Source organism: Callionymus lyra, chromosome 11 (genome assembly GCF_982586985.1).
Source record: "Callionymus lyra chromosome 11, fCalLyr1.hap1.1, whole genome shotgun sequence".
NCBI classification, from domain to species: domain Eukaryota; kingdom Metazoa; phylum Chordata; class Actinopteri; order Syngnathiformes; family Callionymidae; genus Callionymus; species Callionymus lyra.
The window spans coordinates 4,350,054-4,355,556 of NC_141828.1; the positions used below are offsets into that span (position 1 = coordinate 4,350,054).

General features: G+C 36.5%; 1 long non-coding RNA gene across 1 annotated transcript; it reads left to right on the forward strand.

The window, feature by feature from the left end:
* Positions 1-3,191: 3,191 nt before the first annotated feature.
* Positions 3,192-5,120, forward strand: LOC148068967 (uncharacterized). Its single transcript, XR_015713015.1, has 4 exons — positions 3,192-3,418; positions 3,520-3,555; positions 4,184-4,286; positions 4,827-5,120. It is a non-coding gene; the product is annotated as an uncharacterized LOC148068967 (long non-coding RNA).
* Positions 5,121-5,503: the final 383 nt, after the last annotated feature.

Genomic DNA, 5,503 nt, shown 5'->3' on the forward strand with positions numbered 1-5,503 from the left:
GAAGCAAAGTAAAAGATTTTTATTTTATGAAAAATTGATATTTTTCTTCTCCAATGTTTGTCCATCATCCACCTTACTCAGCCCCACTCACTGCATCTTTTGTCCACTCTAGGACTTCATGCAAATGTCTGAACACATCATATGTTTGGGTTTCTGCTCTGATTTGTGGAACTGTGGGATTTGAACTCACAACCTTAGGGACTTCACACATGAGCAGGGACTTTTGCTCTATCCACTCAACCACCACTGTCCACAATTGATCATTTGATTAGGATATATTTAAGTCGATAATTTCAACAGAAGTCAAAAAAAAATGACAGATTGGTGGGATTTGATCCCAACAACCTCAGGGAGTTCACACATGTGCAGTGACTTTTGGTTTAACCACTCAACCACCACTGTCCACAAACAATTAATTGATTAGGATATATTTATGTTTAGCATTTGGACAGAAGTGATAAAATCAAATAACACATTGATGGGATTTGATACCACAACATGAGGGAGTTCACACATGTGCAGGGACTTTTGGTTTAACCACACAACCACCACTGTCCACAAATGATCATTTGATTAGGATATATTTATGTCGAACATTTGGACAGAAGTGACAAAATCAGAGATGTAGTCAGTGGGACTTGTCAATGACAATTTCAGTAAAATGTGGGAGTTGAACCTACAGCTGTTCTTCATCTCAACTCTGCAATACAGGTATTGATCCCAATGAGCTATTCAGCCACATATGAGAGTTTTCCATTCTAATATTTATCCAACTAACATAAACAGTGATGAGTATTAAAATGCAAGAGCTGGGATTTGAACCAATGACTCTGCAAGTGTTGAGCTGAGACTCCACCATTAGACCACAGGAGGACATGAGTTTGACAAGAGTTTTGCTCTTAATGAAGAGTAAAGACAAGGATTACTCTGAAAAAGAATCCCAACCATTAGTCGACATGAGGGTGAGTAGAAAAGGTGGGAAGAGTTCACACAGTTGGCTGTTACCTCAATTCAAATAGGAACGATACAGGGATGCTTATTGACAATAAGGTCATATCAAATGACTTTTAAACACATTTTAAAAAGACTTTATAGATAAAGGACAATATATATGAATTAAAACAACTGTAGACAGTGGAGAATTTTAACCTTTTAGAATTGGGTGTTATTGGTCTGTTTTAGAAACGTATTCACTGATTTGTAAATATATTTGGCTCTTTGGTGTGATTTGATACAAGTAAATATGTAGTTTAATGACTTTGCTATGTTGTTTTGACTCGATGTTATCTGAAATTAAATTTAATAAAGTTATTTGAAAAAAAAAAGAAAAGGGGGAAATTCGAATTTTGGGTGAACTAACAATTAACCAGGAAATTGTGGACCCTGGTCTGGTCTCCTGGATTACAGATTATCTTAATGATTGACCACAGTGTGTCAGGCTGAATGACATCACGTCTGACACTGTGGTGTGCAGTACAGGAGCACAGGGGACAGTACCTGGTCTCGAAAAGCGCTATATAAATAAATATTACTTACTTACTTACTTACTGGCCCCTCTCCTCTTCACCATCTACACTTCAGACTTCTGCTACAACTCAGAGCTGAGTCTTCTCCAGAAGTATGCTGACGACACTGCCATTGTTGGATGCATCAGGGACAACAGCGAAGACGAGTATAGGAGTCTGATACGTGACTTTGTGGACTGGAGTGAGAGGAAGAAGCTCCTCTGCATGCTGTGGTGTGTTGGGGTGGAAATGTGTCCAAGAGGAGTGTCAACAGGTCAACAGGTCAACAGGTCAACAGGTCAACAGGTCAACAGAACAAAAAAGTATATACTTTAAAGATCAAGATAATACTGAGAACAACACAGGAGTTCGAGAAATTCAAGGAAAAGCCTGCACAAATAGAAACGTCTTAAGATGTTTCTTAAAGGAGTCAGTAGACTCCATCAAGCGCAAAGAGAGAGAAGATCGTTCCAAAGCTTAGGAGCAACAGCCTGAAAAGATTTCTCTCCTCTGGTCCTGAGCCGTGTGCGTGGAACCATAAGTAGATGCTGATCCACAGACCTCAGAGCCCGAGCTGGGGTGTAAGGCTGGATCAGATCAGTGATGTAAGGAGGAGCCTGACCATGAATAGATCTGAAAGTAAGAACCAGAATTTTAAAGTTGATCCTGAAAGAAACTGGAAGCCAGTGAAGAGTTTGAAGGACCGGAGAAATGTGAGTTCTTCTACTTGAGCTGAGTGACAGTTGCTGAGAGGAGATCACTGAACAAACTACTGTCCATCATGGATGATGACAGTCATACTCTGAACACTGTCATCAGTGAGCAGAGAAGCAGATGAAGCATGAATGCTCCTACCCAGGTGCAAAACAAATAGACTCAGGGACTCATTCATTCCTCTGGCTATTAAATTGTACAATTCTGAGTTTGGGGGCAGGAGTGGATTGAGAGTATCTGGATGTTCTGTTCTATGTTAGTCTTTGTATCCTTTGTCTTTGTTGTTTTTCTTTGATCTATGTTCTTTATCTTTAAAATTAGATTGTGTCATCTTGTTCTTTCTCTTTATTTCTCTTTGTTCTTGTTCTTATTTTATTTTGATTATTTTTTATGAAAAATTGCTGTATTTTCTGTGGCTATTGGAAAAAAAACAATTTCCCGAAGGAGACCTGCTGAGGGATCAATAATGTTCTACCTTACCTTTACCTTACCTTATTAACTACTGTGGACAGTAATAAGGAAAAACATCGCCCCCTGTGGACATATATGTGTACTTCCACTCAACTTTAGAATATCTGTTCATACATCTTTGAAATTTTCGAATATTAAAAAGTCCAAATTAGTTTTTTATTGAATAATTAACCCAAATAATTGGAATTTGAAGTGTTACATTAGTTTTTTAGTTAAGTTAAAGTAAAGTTAAAACATATTTAAGTTGTATGAACTTATCTGAATTCACAGTGAAAGATTCTGCCATTTTGACTTACGGTGAAAAATGATTTTGTTTCATGTAAAGCTGTTCTTTTTTTGTCAATAGAATAAGACATGGATCGCAAAAACAATTTGTGTTTGGATTTAAATCCGAGAAGGATGATATCTTCTGTCAAGAACTGATAAATGAATTTTGATATAAAGGAGGCACACGTAGTTCTTTGTGAATTTAGCTGTAATTCTTATTATTGTTAAGTTTGATGTTTTTTTCTGTTTTGTTGTTTGAATAGTTTTTGTGTTTGTTTGGGTTGCAAGTTTTTTTTTAATGTGAGCTCACGTGACGGCAGTCACCTGGCGGGAGAACAGGAATGGAATGTTGTGGAATTTGATTCTTGAACTGGCTCCACAAGACTTTCAGGAAGACGCTGCAGGGTCAAAACCAACACAACCAACAAGATGGTAACCTTTTGAATATTCTCAGGGAAATGGTGAGCAAGTAAAAGTGTGTAGTTGTTGTTTAGTGTTGTGTTTTTAATGTAAGACAAGGACCAGGATGTTAAAGATTTAAAAGTTTTTTTCCTGTATTCAGCGTCACAAAGGACCAGGAGCAAAGTAGAGTCACCAGGTAAAATGTTTTTGTTTTTATAGAAAGTAAATACATTTTCAAATAAATTAGCAGATCAACATTTTCAACTTTATATTTGTTAGAGTTTAAATAACTGTTTATAGCAGTCAAAGGTCCAAATGAAGTATAAAGGTACAAAACAAACATATCAGTTTAATTCTTTTGAACTTTATTTTTTTCACTCCAAATGTTCCTTGTTGACAGATGTTTTTAAACTAGATATAATGAATGAATTCTGGATAAATGCCTGAAAACATGACAAGTGGATTAATGTCGATTCTTCTTTTACTGGTGAATTTTTTTTTTTATATGATACAATTTTCACTGTGAGATTATTTGTAGTAAATAATTTAGTGTGATCTTCAACCAGAATAGTTACTGTGTGTGTGATTCTATAACATGTTCTTAATATGAAGATATTTTGTTGAAGGTAAAACCAGGAATCAGTAATTAATGTTCTTAACACTTGCATATACACATGTATGTTATAAAGTATGTCAACACAAAGATTTAAAAACAGAATAGTATTCAATTGGACACTAAAATATATGTTCAAAGTTGTGTGTGGAGTATTATTGTAACTCCACCTACCAGTGATTTAGTTTGTTTATATGTTTTGTTTATACAGTTGCTCTCCACTATAACGGATGTAAACGCACTCACCTGTCACTGGTATGAATATGTGTTGAGGACAGATGAAGGAGAAGAATGTTGTCCAAAGTGTTTTCCAGGTAAGATCCAGTCTTGGTCCTTGACTTTGTTTGAGGTTCAGACATACAACAATGACACTATGACAACTATAACACTTTTGACAATGTTTTTGCTACTTTAGGTAACAGGCAGAAGTCTTAGTCAAACTAGTGATTTAATGTTTTTAAGTTTGAATTTTGAGTGAACTCTCACTAATTAACGCTTTATTGATAGTTTATTTATATATGGCTGAAAGGCAAAAGGAGAAAGTGAACATTAAGAATGATATTTATTTTAAGGGGTTTTGCGGCTCCCAGGGTTTTCTTTCATGTAGGAAATTGGTCCAAATGTCTCTTTGAGTTGTTAAGGTTGCTGACCCCTGCTGTAGAGCATCTGTGAGAATCTTAATTAACTTGATGGAACTCTTTTATCTAAACTGACTTCTCTCCCATTTCTTGTCTTATATCATCAATTGATGAAAATATGTTGGATTAAGTCGATGAGATGGATTAGCATCTGTTTAAGAAAGCCTCCTAACCTCCTTCCTGGTGAGATGTTCAGATGATGTTCCACTGATCCAGGACACACTGAAGAACCATGTTCCTCCACTGGGCTGGAAACACAGGGGGGTTCTCCAGAAAGAGCTGGACGATGTAACTGGGGAGAAGAAAGTATGGACCTCTCTGCTGAAGCTGCTGCCCCCGTGACAATAATCCAGATAAACAGACCAGAGACACATATGTTGAATATGAACTGAGTCAGTGTGAATGCCTGTGGTGGAAGTTCACAACTGAGCAGTATTTGACATTTAAAAAAATGCTGCGAAATGGACACGAGGATATTAAAGTCGATTGTTTTTGTTTCATTGCAAAGAATGTTTCACTTTTAAACAATATGTAACACATTTAATAAACTATCTGTTCAGTGAACATAAAATATTTCTGGTTGTTTTCATTTGCCTGTGTGTGTAGCTTAGTCTGTGATATAGAAAACATCCAGTTTATGTCAAAGCTTTCATTAATCTCATAAATGTCTGATCAGTTAAACATCAGCCAGGTTTGAGGATGTACTTCACTCAACAGCCGTCAGGAATGAGACGCTTCTCTGTCATCATTTCATCAAAGTCAGAAGCTTTGAACTTGGTGAAGCCGTACTTCTTGGAGATGTGGATCTACACAAATGTACATTTTGTTGGACCTGTTACTTAGACTGCTTTAAGAGTTTGACACCCCTGACTCTCCAGGATATTGAAGAAGCT